This window comes from Lathyrus oleraceus, chromosome 7 (assembly GCF_024323335.1).
Source record: "Lathyrus oleraceus cultivar Zhongwan6 chromosome 7, CAAS_Psat_ZW6_1.0, whole genome shotgun sequence".
Taxonomy (NCBI): domain Eukaryota; kingdom Viridiplantae; phylum Streptophyta; class Magnoliopsida; order Fabales; family Fabaceae; genus Lathyrus; species Lathyrus oleraceus.
In genome coordinates, this window is record NC_066585.1 from 245,878,936 (window position 1) to 245,902,592 (window position 23,657).

At 35.1% G+C, this 23,657-nt stretch overlaps 1 long non-coding RNA gene across 1 annotated transcript; it reads right to left on the reverse strand.

Annotated features, from left to right (window-relative positions):
- Positions 1–11,077: 11,077 nt before the first annotated feature.
- Positions 11,078–12,787, reverse strand: LOC127107446 (uncharacterized). The gene is made up of 2 exons (XR_007795722.1): positions 12,368–12,787; positions 11,078–11,461 (listed from the first exon to the last, which is right to left on the reverse strand). It is a non-coding gene; the product is annotated as an uncharacterized LOC127107446 (long non-coding RNA).
- Between the last annotated feature and the right edge of the window lie 10,870 nt (positions 12,788–23,657).

Below are 23,657 nucleotides of genomic sequence, written 5' to 3' on the forward strand. Positions count from 1 at the left end.
GCCAAAAATTGGGTCTTGAATATTTAATTCTCTCCAATTTTGTCGAGACGAAGATTTCAACCTTCATATCTCCAAATTGAAGAAACTTAAATAGGGGCATCTGTCATATCCTAATTTTTAACCCTAAGATCCCACATCTCATTTGCATCTTTCGCATACAAACAAGATCACATATTGGCTCTTCCCCTATCCATCTTTGGGTTTGCTTCTTGCAGAGATCACCAAACACCTCTTTGTTTACCTTTGTGTTTATATGTTCATTTCTTATCTAACCACTAATCAAAATACCAAAAATATGTCTTGTTTCCCTTAAGTTTATTGTGCAAGGTAGGGCTCCTCAAGTCAAAAGCATCTCAAAGTTTGGTGGCTTACTTCTCAAGAAAATTTTAAGGTTCATGTGTTTATTTCCATGCCTTCTCCACCAAGTAACTTCCAGATTTGAGCAATCTAATCAAGAGACAGTCAAGGATACCTTATTTTGAGCTCATATGATCACCCATGTTCTTTGAAGTGAAAGGAAAGTCCAAGTGCACAAGCTTGTTCCAAGGGGTTTGACCTAAAAGTCAACATTTTGAAGTCAAGGTTCCAAGGATCATAACTCCTTCAATTTCTCAACATTTTTGAATGCCCCTTTTTGCATATGACCCTTCTCAACATCCTCTATAACTTCTCTTTACATGACAAGAGACAATTATGCTTTGAGTATCATCAAAAGTTTGGAGACATTATAGGTCATTTGTAGACTTAGTGAAATTTGACCTATTTTCAAGTGACTTTTTGCCAAATTTCAAAGATCATAACTTCTTCAATTTTTAACATATGGAGCTTATTATTTTGCATAATTCCATTGGTAATACCCTCTATAAGTTTTCTTCAAAGACCAAGGTCAAAATATGTTTAGAAGACCATGGAATTCATTGGGACATTATAGGTCATTTTCATCCATGAAGCACTCAAATTTTTCTAAGTTATGGAACCAGTATTTTATGCCAACTTCAACATAACATAACTTTATGCTCAAACATCCAAATGTAACCTTTCTTGGCTCATTGTAATCTTGGCCATGATGTTAACACATTGCAAAAAGAATGGGATCAAAAAGCCTCTTGAGTAGGACGCCCCATTGAGTTGAACATGGTGACTTGAAACTGAAGAAATAACCATTGCCCGAAATTTGATCATGACTAAACTCAATTCCAAGCCAAATTAGCAAGTGCTTTGGTCCTAAACATGTTTAATCAAACCTCCAGAAGTTAATTGACACTTAAAACACATCATTTGGCTGAGTTTTGAGGAATTTCAAGTCACACTTTTCACACACTTGGATCAAATAGATTTTGCACGAATTCAACATCATTCCACACGTATTTGGATCCAATCACATTCCTTATAAATAGAGGAAGTTGTTTCCTTCATTTGTAAGCTTTGGAGAGCCAAGAAACCCCTGTAGTAATCTGAAGTTTTTCAGAAAAGTTTAACTATCGTGTTTTGAGTTTCAACCTATTTCAATCCATTTTCTTGATTCTATTAGCTCCATCGGCATCCTCTGAAACTTTTGCAACAATTCCTAAGCTCTGAGACCTTCTGAAGTGCTCCAACCAGATCGAGCTTCATCAACTTCTGATCACCATCTGGACAAGGTAGTTCTGAGCATCATTTAAACTCAAACAAGTTACCACAATGTGGTCATTCACTCTCTGATGCTTTCCCCTAACTTATCTGGTGTTGATTAATTGTGTTCATCATTTAATTTTTTTTTGTGGCATGCTTGTTTATGAAACTTCTTTAAAATTCCCTTTGCTCAGTTCACATAAATGAATTTGAGGCATAAGGTTGAATTCAGGATGAGAAGAGGATCACAATGGTGGTGGTCTCGTGTCTTGAAGTTACCAAACAATGAAACTCCGGTAAGAGCTCATCGGAGAAGATGATCGTAGTATTTCTCGGGTGGTTTGAGTTTGGACTAGACACGTTGGCATTTTGAAATGTTTTGATTGGTTAAATTCAAACTGGATCATGTGTTATGATTACAACGCGTTCCATCATGTTTTTCATCAGTTGGAGTGTTAGATCTGTCACGTCAATTAATGAGGCATGATCCAACGCTCCTGGATTTTTCTGATTTTAATTCTTTTTCTTTTATTATTTTAAATTGTTTTTTCTTTAAAAATTTGTAATTTCATTTTTTATCCAAAAAATCTCAAAATAATTTCTAAAATTCTCTTTTATTTTTATTCATATGATTTTTATTGTTCCACATTTTATTTCAATGATTTTCTATTTTTCATGAATTTTCTCTTTTCTCCTTTGTTTTAATTGGTTTAAAAATACTTTTATGCCTTTTAAAATTCTGAAAATTTTATTATATGTTTCTCATTTTATTTCCATCCTTCCATAATTTTCTTGGTCATTTGTTTGGTGTTTTGAAGGAATTTGTGGATTTTCCATTTTATTTCCATTTTAAAAATCATTTAAAAATACCTTTAATGCATTTTTATTTCATTTAATTTCATTTTAAATTTGTTTGACCTTGTGGACTTTTGTTGGCCTTGGATCATGATGATTTTGACTTCAAGTCTAATCAAACTCAATGGATATAGGGTGTTGATAGGGTGAAAACCCTAATCCACCAAAATAGATGATTGATTTTGATGATGACTTGATCAAATTTGTGATTCAGTTTGGGTGTGACCTCTCTTGTCCCCTTTCTTCTTCATCCCCTTCTTTTCCATTTGATCAATTTGATGGATTTGTGTCCATCTTGTTCATGATGTGTGGATTGGTGTTTGATGAACTTTCATCATTTCAAATCTACCTTCTAAGTGATCATGAAGCATTTAAGGTACTTTGGATTGATGCATAAGTTTGTCCTAAGTATCTTGAAATGTGGATTGAAGTAATGGACCATCCTCCTAGCCTTTGTGCTTGATCATCCCCTTTATTTTTCTTTTCTTGTGTTGCATAGCTTTAGGAGGAGGATTTACATATCATTTATCTAGCATGTATCAATACAAACATTATTATTGACCGACCTCAAATAGTTGCGACTTCTACATAAGTCCAATCACAATTGCTTAGCATAGCGCTAAATTTGTCCCAAAGGCAATGACATTTTTATAAGTGAGATTGTAAGTCTCATATTCCTAATGGTATTGTGTGAAAATGTTGCACCTTTTCCATTTGTGAGAGCTAGTGACATACTTGCTGAATTTATCCAAGTTGGATCCCTTCTCACAAATGATGTATAGGTTCATATCTTCATGCTTATAAGTGGATAGTTGAGTGTTCTCCAAAAAATGATTGAAACATATTTTCATCTTTCACTAAAATTTACTAGTATCTTATTATATTAACTTTATTTTAATGTCATTTACTTCATGCTTTTATTTCTTGTTGTTTACTTTATGCTTTTATTTTAGCATCCCATATCATATTTGCTCTTTGTCCATGTGGACCTTTGTTTACGTTTATGCTCTTTTTCCTTTGTCTATTTGGATTTTCATTTTCTTTTAAAATGAATTAATAAAAGAAAAACCCCTAAAAGAACTTGGTTATCTTGATTCATGGACTTGTGGTTACTATCCTTGGCATCTTTGTGGAGTTATGGACTTAGAATTAGAATTTTGACCTTTGCTTTGTGACTTGTGACTTGAGACCTTGGAATTCATATGATACCTTTAAATTTGGACTTCTCTGTGAGACTTGGATTGGTTACTTTGGTTTCATCTAACACATGGATTACTATTTGCTTATTTTGCTTGCTTGAGGCTTAATCCAAATGAGGGAAATTCTTGCTTGACTTATGTCATAAAGCTTGCTATCTCTTGGTTAGATCTTTCCTCCCCAGCTTTTACTTTATGCTTTAAGATAATCTCTTCTTCTCCTCCCCTTCTTTAATTCTCAAAGTATCCTATCTTTTTCAAAACCTTCTTGTATTCAAACTTGAACCATTTTCTCAATAAACCTTGACTTTTGTCAAGTGATTTTCAAAACCTTTTTCTTAATAAATGTCAATCCATCTTAAGCATACTTAGACCAATTTCAAAAAGGACTAAAAATGCCTAACTCATTCAAACCATTTTGTGCCCTTTTCTTTTTTTTAAAAACTTTTTTCTCAAGGCATTAGACATGAGTCATTTCCATAGTTGAGTTATAGTTCTCCTATCTCCATAGTATTGATGATAAGTGTTTTCCATCTGTGGGAGCTAGTGGCATACTTGTTGATCCTTATCCAAGTTGGACCCCTTCTCATGATGATGCAAAGTTCTCATACTTGTGGGTGACTAGTTTAGTATTCTCCTTAAAATGACAAAATGTATTTTCCATAAAAAAATGAACCAAAACAAAATCCTTTTGTCATTTTTACCACAAACTACGAGGTTTTGATCCTCCATTGCACTTTGTTGGTATGTAGGCATGAGACTTTAAAAGTCTTGGCAAATACCAAATCATAATGAAAATGCTTCTTTTCCCATCCTTCCAATCTATTAATAAACAACACCTTTTTCAAGCTAAAATATACATATTTTCAATGAGGTTCCCATGGAGTACCATGGATGTTTAGGGTGCTAATACCTTCATATTGCATAACTAACCCCCGGATACTTGTTCTCTTTTTATTAGTTTTATTTTAAAACATCCTTGGGTTTTGTTCGTACTTTTTCCCTTTTCCTCTGGAAATAATAAAAGCACGGTGGCGACTCTTTCTTTGCGAGGTTAGTTAATCAATAGCTTAATCTCAAAAAATTTACCGTTACAGCAGGCCACCTCAAGAGCAAGAAAAGTCAATCACTCTCATAATGGTTAATTAAGAGGATACAGTTCCAAGACGTTGGGGAAAGCCAATTTGAGATCTTCAGATGACAAGATTACTTTGTAGCTTGTAGATGGGAAAATTCATGCAGATATCCAATAGACTGAGGCAAAGGTAGGCTACAAAAGTACAAGCTCTCTTCTGGTTTCTGATCGATTCCAGAGGCGTGACAATTGTTAAGCTTGAAGTATGTGTCAGAGAATCATGTATATATGACCTTTATCCTAGCCCAAACTTCCCACCACCCGCAACATGAACATCTGGTGTAACCAATACACAAATCATTATCATGCATCAATTATGTCCTTTAACTCATGTATATCATTCATATAGCATATCATGAAGCCTTGCAAGCAAAAAAGCCAAAGTTTAATTCTTATTGGCACTTCCAAAGTCCAACTTTTATTGGCGCATCCAAAGTCCAATTCTTATTGGCGCGTCAAAATTCCAATTCTTCATGGCACACCCAAAGCCTAACCTTTGCTTGGCTAATCACAAAGCTCAACTATACTTGCATCATTCATATAGTAATCCTCATTGCGTTAACATTGCATCTCTAAAATCATGTGACATATCCATCAGATGGAGTAATATGTCATAAAAATCCAAACATGCATACAAAGCATGAGCCAAAATTGGTACCTCTCACAAAATACCTTGTTGTTCAAACACTTGTACTTGCTGACATATTTTCCAAATCACTCGTCCGTGCTTAACCTTTTCCAACACCCGTTTGTGTTTGTATATCTTTCCAATACTCGTTTGTATTACTTTCCAAGACTCGACCGTGTTGGCACTTCCTTTATCAGTACTCGTCTATATTGACTCTCAACACTCGTCGTTAACACCATTTTCCCAATACTCGTTTGTATTGCTTTCTAACACTCGCCCGTGTTGGCACTTCCTTCGTCAGTACTCATTTGTATTGACTCTCAACACTCGTATGTGTTGACACCATTTTCACAATACTCGATTGTATTACTTTCCAATGCTCGTTTGTGTTTGCACTTCCTTCTTCAATACTCATTTGTATTGACTCTCAACATTTGTCCGTGTTGACACCATTTTCCCAATAATCTTTTGCATTGCTTTTAAACACTCTTCTATGTTGGTATTTCCTTCGTTATTACTCGTCTGTATTGACTTTCAACACTCGTCTGTTTTGACACCATTTTCCTAATACTCGTTTGTATTGCTTTTCAATTCTCGTCCATGTTAGCACTTCCTTCGTCAGTACTCGTCTATATTGACTCTCAACACCCGTCCGTGTTGACATCATTTTCCTAATACTCGTTTCTATTGCTTCTTAACACTCTTACGTGTTAGTACTTCCTTCATTAATACTCGTCTGTATTGACTCTCAACCCCCGTCCGTGTAGACACCATTTTCCTAATACTCGTTTGTATTGCTTTCCAACACTCGTTTGTTTTGGCACTTCCTTCGTCAGTACTCGTCCGTATTGACTCTCAACATTCGTCTGTGTTGATACCATTTTCTCAATACTCGTTTGTATTGCTTCTTAACACTCGTCAGTGTTGGCACTTCCTTCATCAATACTCGTCTATATTAACTTTCAACACTCGTCCATGTTGACACCATTTTCCTAATACTCGTTTGTATTGCTTCTCAACACTCATTCGTGTTGGTACTTCCTTCGTCAATAATCATTTGTATTGACTCTCAACACTCGTCCGTGTTGACACCATTTTCCCAATACTCATTTGTATTGCTTCTCAACACTCATTCTTGTTGGTACCATCTTCGTTAGTACTCGTCTGTATTAACTCATAACACTCATATGCCTTTTTCAATACTTGTTTGTATTGATTTCCAACACTTGATCGGGATGACGTGGTTTCCCTGACAGGTATTACACCACAAAGGTTTGTCTTCGTGAATATCACTCAGGTGGCCACATAAGCATTCATACATCATAAAAATAAAGCATACATATAACATGCATATCATGTTTCCCCTTTACGATTGATATATTTCCCCACATAATGTTTCAATCCAACCTCCAGTAGATGAACCTATAAAAGTCAAACTGCCATTCCATTTTCTAAATATGTACTCACTTTATAAACGTTCTCAACGGGATTTTTTTTGGATACTTTGGTATTTAATCATTTTCTACCTTGAATACCCGAAAAGCTTCTACAATTCGCGCACTTATGTTTAAGATGATTAAATAGGGGCAGTTGTCATACCCTCAAAGTTTCCCTCTCCTTTTCATCTTTTCATCCAACCTTTGACTTAAGATTCATCTGTATTCATTCATACCCCACTCATATTCATCATTCATTCATGTTTACACTTGCTAACTAATTATCATAGATTCAAAGCTCGTGGCTTAAAAATCTAGGGTTTGCTTGTGGTGACATGTCTCTTCATATGTTCATCATGGGAATGGAACCCTAATTTTTTTGATATTTGAGATATGGATTCAAGGATACCTCATCATGGCATTCTCCTGGGTATCAGCATCCTAATTCTTGGCTATGCTAATAAGGGATCTTGTGTTTGACTCTTGAGCATTGGTTCAATCATCTAGACCTTAATCATGGGCTCATGTATTAGGAATATGACTGTGAAGCTTCATGCTTAGTTTAAAGAACTTGGTTAGATGGTGTACACCATGAAACCCTAATCAGGGAGCTCTGGTTCTAGTGTGTCTTGTCGGCTTGACTTTTCACCTTGTGATTGTGTGAAACCCTAATTCATTGGGAGGAGGTTCTTGGCCATAATATCATGCATCATCAATCATCAAATACCCTATGTGATCATGGAAATCATTTATTTGACCTACATGTCTACATGCTTGGGATTTCATCTAATCCAAGGTCTGGTTCAGGCATCCATACATATGCACTCTACTTGGCCAAATACATTGGTTCTAAGCCCATGGTGCTTTCAAGTTCATAGGTCCATGATCATTGATTCATGGTTCATGATTGCATTGGTTCTTTATCTTTTGTTCCATTTTGTTTCATTGTCCTATTATGATTCATTGTGCATTGTAGGCAATTAATCCTTGATCCATACTATAATGCTCCGATTTTATTTAAATTATTTTTCATAATTTAACTATGTGATAGTTGTGGTTTTATTGTGTTGATTGGTGTTTTTATGTGTTGTGTTACCCTTGGTGTGAGGTAGTTGTCTTAGAAATATATAAATTAAGGTATTTGGGGTGTGTGAGCTAAAGTGTAGAAAATATGGTGTGGTGAGTAAAACTAATTAACTATATTAGTTAGTATTTAGTTAATTAGTTAATATTAAAGGAGTATTAATTTAATTAGTTAATTGAGTGGGTTATTATTATTATTATTATTATTATTATTATTAAGAAATTAGTGATAATATAATAAGTTAATAATATAATAAGTTAATAAAGTAATAAGAGTTATGATAAAAATAGGAAAAAAAAAGGATTTGGGATAGAAACACGGAGAATGTAACATTTTGGAGAAAGGAAAAAAAACTGAGAAAGGGAGAAGAAGAGGCTAGGGCTCAAGAGGACGATTTACCATTGTTGAAGGTCAATGAATTTATTGTTAGGAACTCTAAGGTAAGGGTGGGGTTCTGATTATCTAAGGGTTAACATGATGATAGTTGGTAGTTTATGCCATGCGGATTTTGTGTTTTTCTTCTCTATGTTCATGATCATTGTGATATTTGTCAATTGTTGAATTGTGTGTATGATGATGTTGGGTCTGATGTGGAATGATGAATTGTTGATGTTAGAATCATGAAATTTGATTGGATTGTATGATTTCAATGTTTTGTGATTGATGTTGATTTGAGTCAGAGTCGGAACTGAATTATGAATGTTTTTAGTGTAAATAAGTTGTGGTTTTGAACTTTTCGAAAGTGTTTTTCGTGTTAAAAATGTGGTATAAACGATTTGTAAGAAAATTTGGGTTTTGGGATGAATTTTATATGAATTGCGTTTTGAAAAATTTGTAGAAAAGTGCTTCTGCAATAGTGTAATCAATTACCAGAAATGGAGTAACCGGTTACACTGCTTAAAAACACGTTTCTGGGCAAAATTTGAGGGGTGTAAGCGGTTACCGGTTTTTGGGTAATCGTTTACCCTGTGAAACAGAGGCCACGCAGGGGCTGGAATTAGGGGGTGTAACCTGTTACCAGTTTTTGGGTAACCGATTACCGTGTGTGTGTGGCAGTGTGGGTCGCGCTACTGGATGTAGTGTATCTGATTACTGGTTTTAGGGTAATCGGTTACATTGGGAACAATTTCTTAAAAACTTTAAAAATTCATAACTTTTGTTCTGAGTGTCTGATTCGAGTGTCGTTCGAAGCGTCAGAAAGATGAGAGCGTGTAATATCATTTAAAATTGGTTCCAGTACCTGAAAATGAATATTTTTCATGTGTGATGGTGTTTATATGCATTGAAATGTTTATGTGATGTTGTGACATAACCTTAAATGCATTATTGTTGCTTGTTATGTCGTATGTTAATGTTATGGAGTTGTATAACATGTGTTTGATGCGTGATGACCAGTATTGGCGATGTACATTGACTATGGAGGTGGGTCATTGTGCATGATGTTGTTGTTGCATGTATTACACGTTGCATGCATTTATGTTATTGTACAGATGGTTAATTGTTGGTGGGCCTCAAATCCCATTGTGTGGATTGGGCCGATAGTTGATTTCGGAGGTGATGGAATCAGTGAGACATTATCGGAGGTGATGGTAACGAATTGATGGCTTTGATCCTAGGAGGTGAGGATCAAAGTGGTGAACCTGAGTGTTCACATATTGGTACCACATGCATTGAGTCGAGTTGTTGAGTCTCATTGCATTGTACATTGGTTGCATTTATTATTGTGTTGGATGGTTGATTTTGTTGCTATCCTGTTTGGATAGTTGTTGGGTTGTTGTTCTGTATGGATGGTTGTTATGTTGCTATTTTGTGTGGATAGCTGTTGTATATGGAATTGTGTCGTGGAATGGGTGATGTGCATCTGATAATCTGACGCTTACTTATTATCATGATTTCTTTTATGATATCCCACTCCTTCTGTTTGAATGTTGCTTCTACGTGGGTAACATGCAGATAATCCACAGTAGGAGCTCAGATGTGAGTGGAAGATGAAGTCTTCCGTTTTATTTTAGTGTCAGTGTCTGCTTTGATGTGTAACACCGAGGAATTGGAATGTTGTGTCTTTCTTTATGTTTTAACATTTCTTATAATGATATGTTATGTTGATATTGAATATGTTGAGTTAATTGTCCCTTATTGTTGTTCCGCTGCTATTTAATAAAAGCTAACATTCAGACATGTAGTTATTACTACTATTTTTATAAATGTCAAGTGTTACATGTCTTTTCGATTGAGCATGTTGATTGTATGTTGTGGTGTAACATAGTAAATTACATGTTGAATTATTTTACTCTGATAAATATTTTAAATTATGCGGGAAAGATTTAGGGTGTTACGCATCCATTTGTTCTAGTTCATTTAATTCATGTGTTATCATACATTCATAATTCAAATGTTTAAAGGTGATTGAGTCATTTGCTTTTAAGTCATGGATCAAATTTGGTTTTTAAGTAAAATTCATTTTTGAACTCAAATTGTTTAGCATTCGATCATGGATCATTTCTTTCAAATCAAGTCCATTCATTCATATAATTAGCATTTATAGTATTTACAAAATAAACACACACAAAAAAATAATACAAGTTTTGTAAAAATTGACTTTTGGTCAACCGTTGACTTTTTGGTCAACAAGTTGATCAAAGTCAATTAACATATTTTTCATCCCCTAAAACTCATTACATCTTCATCATCCTTGCATTCCATGAAATTCCATGATCATTGACTTCATGAATAAGAAACCTCATTTTTGTGTGAAATTTGTCATGCCTTGAAGTTTGCTTTGAAACCATGCCCATGCACTTCAAACCCATACCAATCCATTCATTTTACAATCCATATATTTCGAACACATTCCATGTACATATCATTCAATTCATATCACAAAGCCAAATGCAACAGACTTTACATACATTCCTTTTGGATACACAATTTAAATTCAACATTGCATTTCCATTTTCAAACGTAAGCGTTCTCAAAAATTACAATAGTGAATCATTCCACATAGAATCCTACATTCCATGGACAAAACTCAATCAATACTCTAAGGGTAATGCTAACTTGTGCCCTTGGGGCACAAGTTAAGAGATAAATAAAGTAAAAAAGTCTTGGAATTTGCGCGGTGAACTTAATACAAAGTCATAATTAATGATTCTATTGTTTTTTTCAATAAAATTTTTCCATTTGTGGGTTTCTTAACTTGTGCCCTTGGGGCACAAGTTAGCATTACCCATAAATTAAATACTAACCTGCACAAAAACAGAATAAACAAACTCCTAATTTCAAGTAACAACATCAACGGCTAACGTTCCAAAAACTAACTCAAGCCAACTTGATTAATCAATCAATTCACATAGTATGGCGACATCAGACAGCAGTCCAAACATCCCAATAAACAATGGAATAACAAGTTATGGCAGGAGCAATTCCCTCACCTTCACAATGGTAGTGCATAAAACAAGCTTGATAGCAGCACAAATCCTGGCACAATTCTGCAGCAAACTCAAATCTGCCCTGCACCTGCATCACAAGAGTCATACAAATCACTCATTTCAAATTTTATTAGCAGCCATTTAACTTAACCAAATCTAACCATTAACAGAAACTTAAAGAAATTTGTAGCTAACCTTAAACTAACATAACATTGTTATTAGAATGCAACAATAATTTTCTCACTAGTTAACATTCAAGATTTCAAAACAATGTGAATCCATCTACTTGTTTCTAACACGCCACCAATCCATAATAGTCCATTAATTCAAAAGATTAGCAATCAATTCCATACACCATTCAAATATTCTATAACACAATTTCATAAACTCAGTTTCCTACAACATAGCAGTAGTGTAATGATGTACCGTAATTAATTCTAGAGCTGATATTAACCAATCTACAGAACTAACAAAGTACAACTAACTTAACTGACATTTTAACTCAATTGACATACTAACTTCTGATTTCACACAACTGGCATATTAACTTATAAATAAATTAATATTAATTAATTTTCCAATTGAACTAACATTGGATAGCAGGATAGCATAATTTGTAGAAATTCAATTTTGCAGAATAACAATTGAGTCACACTAATTCATTAACTGGGATTATAACTGACCGTTTGAACCTACATTAGAATTCAGTTTTTAACATGTTGCATTTCGTTACAGTTTCAATATCATTTCAATTTCTAACTAACAAATAACTAAATCTGAATTTCTAACTAACAAATAACTAAATCCTCTCTATTGTCTGAACTCTAATAATCTCTGACTCTACAATCCCTCAAAAACCACTCGCAAAACTAAACACAAAGGGACACCATAACCAAATCTTCAATGGCCCCTAACCAATTTCTATAAGCTCAATAACAACAGACACGAAAACAGAAAGAGAGGGTAGAAGGAGAAGAAGAGAATCGAGGGATACCTGTGAAGTCGACATCTTTCCGGTGAGTGCTTCGAGCTAACTTATTGACGCATTTCCTTTGATTTTCTTCCGTCGATATCACGTTTTGAACGAATTCCGAGCTTAACAGCATTGGAGGGCATTGAAACCTGAGTCGCAGCGTTTCCGGTGTGACTTATTTCAAGAAAGCAATCGACGAATTCCTCTCCACCGCGACTGATGAACGTATGCGTCAAAAAGTATGAACATGATGAAGATAGAATCGAACAAAATCCTTGAGACGTGATGATGATGACGGTGAGGCGTGACAACGAGCGACGAAGCACGATGATCCAAAACACGACCGGACTTTAGCATTTGCAAAAGTCGTTTTCCCCAATTTGATTCAGCTTTTTTTAAGCGATTTTCCGTTTCCATGCGCACCATTTTGGTTTAGCCTTGGATCCGGTTTGGACCTAAGGCCCAAACGGATTTTGTTCCTATTTACCACAACCCATTACTTAGTGCTCCCCCCTCCTAGGAACAAGATGGTGGGCCTATCGCCCTGAGCCCAATCGGAGGTTTTTTTTTGTTGTTTGTCCAGATTTGGAGTATTTTGGGTCCAATCGAACTTCCTGCTCTTCCAAGACCCCATTCACGGGCCTGCATCCCCCATTCTTTCATCAGGGCCCAGTCCAGGTTCTTGTGGGCTTGTTTTTGCTTGTTTTTATTATTTTTTGTTTAGTTAGAATTAATTAGATTAGGATTAGGAATATTAGTTCAATTAGATATTAAGATTAGACTAATTAGAGGATTAGGACTTGATTAGTAAAATTAGGATTTTAGATTTTGATTTAATTTAAGTTGAATAAAAATTTGATTAGATTTAATTAGGATTAAATCTTGATTAATAAGGTTAATTTGTTTTAGAATATTAGTTCAATTAGGTTGATAGAATTTTTTAGAAAATTTAGAAACTAATTAGGTAATTAGATTTTTAGAAAATTAGAATATTAGAATTGATTATATTTAATTGAGTTAATTAGACTTTTCATTGTTAGAATTTAATTCAATGTTAATAACTTGCACATTGACCATTTTGCCCTTTGGGCTTAGAAATCTTGATTTTTATACATGATCCCTTAGTTTAGGGCCTTGGTTAGAATTGTCTGACTTTTATTTCAGTTGATTAATCTAATAGGTTTATTTTGTATATAGTTCAACTATCATTTTAATCACATTGATTAGTGTTGACCAAAGGCCACTTTGGTCAACCAAATCCTTTGTAATTGTGTTGTAAGCCCCAAGCTTATTCAAGTGATCAAAAGACCCTTGATCACTTGATATGGAAAGTTAATTATGCTCAAACTATTGTGGATATGCTGAATCTAAGGAGCTCAAGACCTCAAGGTTCAAGTGCAAGATCAAGGCTTCAAAGTCAACATCAATCAAGCATAGCTAGCAACGTGGACTACTTCTCAAGCACTACAAAGGTATCAACGCTTGACGATCATAATTCAGAGTGTGCGGCACGAGCCTTAAGAAATAAAGAATGGATGAGAGTTGAGAATTCTATTAACTCATGCTGAATATCTTTGGGTACGGGATGCTTGACCCAGTTGCTCATCGTATTCACTTTTATTCATAGACTTTAGCACAATTTGAATTACGTGATTGTCAAGTCTTCTTTTACAACAAGTAGCAATGTATCAATAAGAACAACACACATGATCTCCTATCAACAACTCGTCAACTTTGATTTGAGTTACACGTTATGAGCCTTAAGAAATAAAGAATGTATGAGAGTGGAGAATTCCATTACCTCATTATGGATATCCTTGGGTACGAGATGCTTGACCCAATTGCTCAAGGTATTCGCCTTTTTTTATATACTTTAGTGCAATTTGAATCATATAATTCACAAGTCTTCTTCTTCAAGCAAACACCAATCATTCAATACTTCAACAATGAAGCACCATTGCACAACAATCATTCCTTCCTCAGTGGATCATTAATCACACTCTCTTTAACATTCAAATATCCTTTAGATCAATTCACTTGTAATCAATTATTGAAATCATAATCAATCAATTCAATCATTGTTTGCCTCGTTAGTCCTCTTGTGCTTTGGAAAACCCTTATTCATTGTGAGCCTTATCAGACCTCTTATGCTTCGGCCCACTCCATTCAATCGGTGTTTGCCTTATTAGTCCTCTTGTGCCTTGGCAAACCCCCCAATCATTATTCGTCTTATAAGACTTCTAGTGGTTAGACGAATCTCTTGCCTTGCAAATCCTCTCGTGTGTAGGCCAATCATTCCTATTCATTGTTCCTTTTATAAGACCTCTAGTGCTTATACGAATCTCTTGCCTTATAAACCCTCTTGTGTGTATGCTAATCATTCCTATTCATTGCTCGTCCTATAATACCTCTAGTACTAAGAAGAATCTCTTGCCTTATAATCCCTCTCGTGTGTAGGCCAATCATTTCATAATCATTGTTCATCTTATAAGACCTCTAGTGCTTAGACGAATCTCTTGCCTTATAAATCCTCTTGTGTATAGGCCAATCATATCTCACTTTTCCCTGTGGTTGATTACCATAATTGGTTAGTGACATATTCCTGATTGTTAAGCAACCTACCTTTCCTCTTGGCAATCAATCTATTCTTCTTTGTTTCAGCCTTAGTGGGCTGAACTACAATTGCTCTAATTTTTTTATTGCACGATGAGAATACGTAGGAACGAGGGTTCGAATCCTCCGCAAGCATACTTATTTAGTCCTCCTTCCGCCTTAGGGAACCATCCATATCTTTCACGATCCATTATCTACCTTCAATCATTAAACCGTTCATCCCAACGACATATTGTTTCTTTGAAACCGAAATCCAGTTTCCTTTGGATTTCCATATACACTCTTTTAGGACCATATAGTGGCAATCTGGATTTGTAACTAGAGTTGTTTGGCTTGTACCTAGACATTTAATTCCTTCTTTTTGGCTAAGACGTCGTTTCCCTCTATGGTACAAATTCTAATTCTCCTATGGGTTCCAATGTATACCCTGGCATTTGGTTTCAAACTATACCTTTTTAGTCACTTGTTACCAAATATCTGATTATGTGACTTTGGTAATTCGTTCCATTCATCTCCATGATTCATCCATATTCTACCTTCATTCACTTCATGTGATATAATCTATCTTTGAGCCAAATACACTATCCTTTGTGCTCCATCTTGTGTTAGCTTGTGAACCAAGAGTTGTTTGGCTTGTACCCAAACACCTAATTCCTTCTTTTTCGGTTATTCCAATACATTGATACCATGCCTCGGGCCTCTCACTTGTTGGTTCATACTAGTTTACTCTTGGGTTCATATTTCCACCCCTTGTTGGAGTTTAAACAACATAATCCTTTGGTTTGAACCATACCTTGATCACAATTATTTTCATCTCCCTCCATTAGTTCTTTGAACTACGGAGCTCTGAACTCCTCATTGCACTATAAGGATACGTAGGCATGAGGTCCACAATCCTCACTGAGCACTCTATCTATTCTTTTCTTTTTCCCTCATTCTTTTGCGAGTAATCTTCAGTTGTCACACCCATTCGATCAAGAACAATCAAAACGGTTCCCATGGATGTTAGGGGTGCTAATACCTTCCCCTTGCATAACTGACTTCCTTACCCAGTATATCTCTTTCCCTTGGGTTTTATCGATGTTTTCCCTTTCCTCCGGGAATAAATAAAGTTTGATGGAGACTCTGTTGTATGTTCGAGCGTGCGATGCATTCAGGTATATTTCCGCTAGCTTCAGGCGCCAACTTTACCATTTTCTTCCTCGTGTTTCAACATCACCATCCTCATTCAAACTCAACACTTTATCTCTTTCATTTATCAATTAAATTCAAAGATGTGAACATCAAAGTTTCTTGAAATTTAACAAGGAATCCAATGGTATAATTTAATTAAACTGAAACTCAAAGAATACGAAAAATGATCCTAAAAAAACAGAAACTAAACCTAGATGTTCAGTCATGCAAAACTTCACATACACACATGATAAATTGCAATTGACCTAGGGTCCACAATCAGCACATCAAATGCTACATTTTTGCTTCAGAAACCAAACTTTAATGATGCGTGTATGACTGACTTCCAAAATAAGAAAAGTTTACCTATTAGAGCAAGGTCCAATGCCTCTTTCACTGATTCCAGAAGCGAACAAATGATCCCTTTAACACCTTTGATCCTTCCTAAAGCTGTAGGTGCCCTTGGTTTGTTATGAAATGGCTTGAACTGTTCTATCCAAATCAAAATGCAAGTGACTGATTTTTGAAATGGATGTGGTGTTTAGGGTGTTACAGTTGTGTTTTAATGGTTTGAACAACTTTTATTTGATGTTTATAAGGTGTTTGGATGGTTGGTTTGAAGAATTTTCAACATAAATGGAATTTGAGAGTTTGCGGTTTGGAAGTTGCAACAATGGAGTTTTGAATGCAATTCTTGGTGTCTTGAGTTTTGAGGCTTGGCCCACTATTTATAGAGGCTCTAAAGGGCTCAAGTAACTTGCAAAAATTGATCTTAGTTCAATTTGAATGTTGGTTTGGATGTTTGGTTTCATGTTGTAAAAAAATGCATGTAGGCTTCATGATGAAAATGTGGAGTGAATCGAGAATCTTGGTGTTGAGGTAAACTCATGACCACTGAGCTATTGATTAGCTCAACGTCAATAAAACCAGAGTCTCCACCGCAATTTTATTGTTTCCAAAGGAAAAGGGAAAAGTACGAACAAAACCCAAAGATAAGAAGTTTTCAAATCAAAACTAATAAAATGTCAGAGATTACAGGTAAGGGGGTTGGTGACACATAGGGAAGGTATTAACACCCAAAGTGTCCTAGGTACTCCTAGGGAGCCCTTTTTGGGAGCAAGTGTTTTAGTTGAAAAAGACGTTTGCTAAAAAAATAGAATGAGGGGATGAGAAAAGAATTCATTATTTATAATTTTGTGTTGGACAAGACCTTCGGTCCTATGCCTACGTACCAACATAAAAATGAGGGGTTAAAATCTCGTAGTTCGTGGTAAAAATTTCAAAGATGGATCGATTGGTTTTAACAAAAGCTTAAAGATATTTTGTTATTAATGGGGAAATACTCAACCAAACATCCACTGATAATAAGGGCTTTACAACATTTAAGAGGGAGGGCTCCAATGTGGATTCAATCAACAAGTATGCCACTAACCCCTAATAAATGGAAAAACTTACAATCAATATATCATGGAATGTGAGAATTATATCTCAACCAAAGATAACTCAAATCTAAATGCTCTCTTTTGAAAAGCTTAAGAAAGAAAAGTCACAAAGTGGCCAAAATGATTAAATGAGGTTGTTAATATTTTTTTGTCTTTTTGAAAATAAAGTCAATATGATTAAGTTTATTTACAAGTTTGATTAAGAAAATATTTTGAAAATCAATGGCATAAGGCCAAGGTTTCTACTCATTAAAACAAGTCTAAGTTGAAAACACAAACAAAGAAGTCTTGAAAATGAGGGAGAGATTTCGAAATTAAAGAAGGAGGATGAGATGAAAGGACTATCCTAGACAAGATTTAAAATTTTAGAGTTGAAAATATCTAACCAATTGGAAGCATTCACAAGACAAAAGTGTAAGATAGAAACCCATTTCCTTTGGATTGTCAAGGAAGCAACAAAGCCATAATCATCTAAGCAATTAATAAGAAGACCAAATGGCATCTAATAAAGATAACCAAACATCCAAGCAAGCACTCCAAAGCAAGCAGTCTTCAATGTCCTTTAAATGTATCAGATGAAATATCCCTTGAAACATACTCAAAGAGAAAGCATCAGATAATATCAATAAGATCAAAATAATAACTTAGACACAAAGAAAGAGATGCATCAGATAAACCAAAGGAGTTCTCAAGCTTATATCAGATGAATGGCATTGGCCAAGAAATGGTTTCAAATAATGGCATTGGCCAAGTCTCTATAGCTCGGGGATGTTGCCTACTCTAGGTCCAAGGATCCAAATTAAGTCTCAGATAGAGGTCCAATAGTCCACCAACATATTTTTTTAGGGTTTTTGTTCTTATTAAGTGTTTTAAGGTCTTAAGACCACAAACAAAAACAAGATCACAATCACAAATATAATACAAGCACAAAATATGGCTCAAGTGAGCAAAGTGAAAATGACTGAAACATAAACAAATTGCATGAATGTAAATGACAATGGATGATAAAGTGCTAAATTTTAAATTGCATTGAAGTAAATGACATAAAAATAAAGTCAAGATAAAAAAGATGTTAGTGAATGTTAGTGGAAGAAGAAAAGAATGTTTGAGTCATTTTTTGGAGAACACTCAACCATCCACTCACAAGCATGAAGATATGAACCTAGACATCATTCATGAGAAGGGATCCAACTTGGATAAATCAACAAGTATGCCACTAGCTCTCACAAATGGAAAAGAGGTAAAATATTCACATAATACCATGAGGAATGGGAGACTTACAATCTCACTTACAAAAATGCTATGCCTTTTGGGACAAATTTAGCGCTATGTTAAGCAATCGTAATTGGACTTATGTAGAAGTCACAACTATCTGAGCTCGGACAATAATAATATTGGTGTTAATGCATGCTAGAGATAAGGTATCAAGACCAAGCTCCTAAAGCATACCACACACAAAAATAAGAGGGGATGAACCTATCTCAATCAAGCTCATGTTGATTCATCTGACACAAGGTCATTGATGAATCAACTAGCATTTTGATTTATGAGAAATCATTGGCCAATGAAGGATTGGGGAAGAAATGAGATGAAGAAGAAGAGATTGAGTGAAAGAGAATCTCAAATTGATCAAGGGATGAACCTCACTTGATCAATACCATCCATTCATTTTAAGGGATGAAGTTCAAACTTCATCAACCCCCTAAATCCAATGGTATTGATTAAATTAAAGTCCAATTCAACCAAGATCAAGGCCAAACAGAAGTTGAGTCAACACAAAGTCAATAAAATAGATCAACAAAATATTAAAGCAATTAAAAAAATTTAAATCAATTTTTAAAATGAAGAAAATACATTTTAAAAGGTCAAAAACCTAAAATCCATTCAAATCACCAAAGAAATGGCCAAGAGATTTATCATAGGTCAAACAAGGTCAAATGACCATTGACTAATTTTTTTGCCATTTTTTGAAAGTCAGAAGTATTTAAAATTAATTAAAAACAAGTCAAAAATCATAAAATTCACTAAAAATATCAAACTCAATCCAAAATTAATTTTAATTCAGAAATGGGAACAGGAATTATTTGTGAAATTTTGGTGAAAGTCCCATAATTTTGGATTAAAATTGAAATTATAATGAATTTTATAAGAAAATGGTATTTAAAAATTAATTTGGAAAATATAATTAATCAGAAAAAACAAGGGCCATCAGATCTCCCTTATTAATTGAGGTGGCAGATCGGATGGCCACGTACATGTCATCCACCATGCACTTGAGTCAATGTGCGCGTAGGCTTGGTATTTAAAATGGATGGACCAGATTAGAATGTGGCAACATGATCAGATGGTCTAGACTGCGCCAACACACCACCGGAGCCCTAGCTCCAGTCATCTCACCGGACTTTGGGTTGCAATTTTAAAGCTCGATCTTGATGCAATTCCACTTGGTCTTGCTTCCTCTTGCTTGCAGAAGATGATTAGAATCAAAATGGATGTGAATTCTTGGAGTTCTTGTTCAGAAATAAAAGTTGAACTAGAAGCTCGATTTTAATGAAATCCTCAAGGTATTCTCTCAAGTATGGCTATGGGAAGGTCTAAGCAGAGCTTGGGCAAGGGTCCTCTTTCATTCTGAGGCAATGCATCTCAATTTATAGGCTTAGGAATTCATTTCCACACCATTTTAAATTTGAATCCAAAAATAGTAATTGATGTGCATGGGTGCATAGGAATGTGTTTAGGTCCAAATGGTCATTGCAATCTGTCCAAAATTGTGTACAAATGATGCTGATATCGTAACATGAGGCCATGCAAAATTGTGTGGCAAATGAGTTCAAAAGTTGCCAAATTGGGCCATGCAAAGAAACTATGCACAAGTCCCTTAATTATTGTCCAAATGGAATGATATCAAGCTCTTTGGAAAGCTAGCATTAAGGGGAACAACTTTGATGTTGGGAATTTTTCCATTTGAAGCTTGGAACATGATGAATTTTGACCTTGAAGTTGGAGGAATCAAACATACTTGAAAATTTTCTAAGTTAAAAGTCAAATGACCCCTTTTTCCACCTTGAATAACTTTTTTATATGAGCTTCAAATGACTTTGGTTCCTTCTTAAAAGTTTTATCTAATTCAATTTTATCACAAATTTGACACCATTTGAAGATTTCATGATGGAGTTATAGATTTTAGAAGTTGAGGAAAAATGCTTGTTCAATGATGAGGACCAAAATAGACCTATAATGTTTCCTCGTGGAACATGCCCTTACAAGAAGAATTTGACCTTTCTAAAAGAATAAAATTTTAAGAAGAAATATTTAAATTAACCATGAAACTTGGACCATCTTCATATCATAAAAATTGAGGAAGTTATGCTTCTTGAAAGTTGACCTTCTATCTAGGGCACAAACAAAATGGCCTATAATCTTTCACCATAAAAAACGACTTTCCAAGAAAAATTAGCTCTTGATTCCAACATGAAAGTTGTTTATAATTCACAAAGAGTAACTTTTCTCTTGGAATAATTTTAACATCACAAAGATTGTAGAAGATAGGGTCTAGGGAACCCTAGATTTGGCCAGTTGACTTTTCTGGTCAACCTCCTTGAACCAACTTGCAAACTGGAAGTTTTTTTGCTCTTTGGGGATCATGGAGGATCATATATGATTATTATGAAGTTAAATGAATTATACCATGATATCTTTGACCAAATGCTGAAGAAACTTGCTGAGGAAGGCAAACAAGCTTCAAACTCTTGATGAATTCTTGATAAAAATGACAAATAAAGAACATGAGGATCCATATGTGATGCTTATAAATCAAGTGGACCTTTGATTTCTTAATCCCTTGCATTAAGGGTCTTAAACCCTAGTTGTGAGCTTGATGAGGCATAGGTGGATACGCACACTACCTACAAAAGAAACAAAGCTACACTAGACATATTTTTGTATTTTGGTTAGTAAACAAAGAAAACAAAGTATGATACAATCAATTATGCTTGGTGAGCTCTCCCAACGTAAACCCAATGAGCGATAGGTGAGGAGGATACCAAGATGTGATCCCAATGCCAATTTAAAAGTTTATGAGATGGCATGAAGGATCTTAGTGTCAAAATTGGGGTCTTACAACTGCCCCTATTTAAGGCCATTCTATCCGAGGATGTGAAGGTTAAAATCTTCATATCAACGCGGTATAATGGACTTAAATAACAACAATAAGAAAAAAAATTGGTCCCCAAGAGACCTCATGATGCATATGATATAAATGCAAAAATAATCTTTGTGGGGAATATTGCCACAAAGGAAAAGAATCCGGAAGAGACTGAAAGTCCATAGGAGTATAATGCATTTCATAAGGAAAACTCACTGAGGGGACATAGACTCTGGGGATAAAAAGTTATGCATAGGCCAGGCTATGACTTAAACACTACTGGAGACACGAGGGGATTTCCTTAAAAATAAATCAATGGAAATACTCGGACTGGGGAAAAAGAATCTACATCTATTGGAATAAGACCAACACAACAAGAAACAACCACTGAGGGAAGGCGTAAATCAGAATGAGGCTGAAATACCCAAACAAACAAAAAGAAATTTAATTTCACAAAGAAATATGAATCCAGACTCAACTAAGGAAGAAAAACTTCAACACCGGAGTAAAAGAGATATATTATCTACCACCTGTTACTGGGTAGGAAGATAATACACTCGGGCAGAGGACATCCGTTACCGGTTAAGGTAAACATATTAAGGATGACTCGTTGAGGAAAATAAGGAATATTCATTATCGGTTACTGGGTAAGAATAGCCTACTGGGGAAAATGAAGAAATAGGATTTACATCTACCAGCTATTGGGCAGAAGACCGGAGGAAGAATATCTGTTACCGGTTAGGGTAAACATATCAAGAATAGACTCAAAAGGAAGAATATCTGTCATCGGTTAAGATGAACATATCAAGGTTAAACTACCAAAAGAAATATGATTTACAACTACCAGTTACTAGGTAGAAGACCAAAGGAAAGAATATCCGTTACCGGTTAGGGTAAACATATTAAGGATAAACCACCAAAAAGAAATAGGATGTACAACTACTAGTTACTAGGTAGAAGACCAAAGATGGAGAATATTCGTTACTGGTTAAGGTAAACATATTAAGGATAAACTCGCTGCAAAGAATATCTGTTACCAGTTAAGGTAAATATATCAAGGATAAACTTGCTGCAAAGAATATCTGTTACCAGCTAAGGTAAACATATCAATGATAAACTTGTTGGGGGAAACAAAAGCGAATCCATTGGAGAAATCAAAGAAGTAAATTACCTTTTACCGGTTAGGTAAATTAACACAGGTAAAGTACTCAGCATCAAGAAGGATTTTACCAGTTACTGGATAATAAACTCTTGGGGGACCAAAAGATCTATCTAGGTAAGAACTAGAAAGAAACAGTCAAATAAGACTTAACCCAATAAGGATATAACTCAAGGGGAGTGGTTCCATCCAGATAATGAACTGGGGAGGATACAAAAATAATAATCATCCACGAGGAAATAACTCAGTGGGGAAGAAGAAAGGATAAGCTCTTTATGCTTAAGGGGCTGACACTCTACATTGAAGGAGGACAGACACACCAAATCTTCATGGGAAATGATATCACCAAAGCAGGGGATCAGAAGAAAAAAACGGTCAATGTGTAAAATGCACAATGAAATATATGATGCTCTGTTTATGCATGTATATGCATGAATATGTGTATGATTATGCTGACAAAAGAGCACAAAGGATACAAACATGAAGGTCCAATCATCACAACTAGATACTCGACTAATTTCGACAAGATGGGAACACCAACTGGAGAACCTGCTAGGGATGAAAATAAATCACCAAGAATATAAATCCTATCTCAAATATTCAATTCCCTGGGAAAAATACACAATCATGTACTCAAGGAAGACTGCGGATATAACAATCCAAAAAAAGCTCAACTCTGATTGGGGAAAGACACGGAGAACATGCATCCGACCAAAAACTGCTAAAGACTCATCGCCCAGAGGAAAATGAAGAATATATATATATATATATATATATATA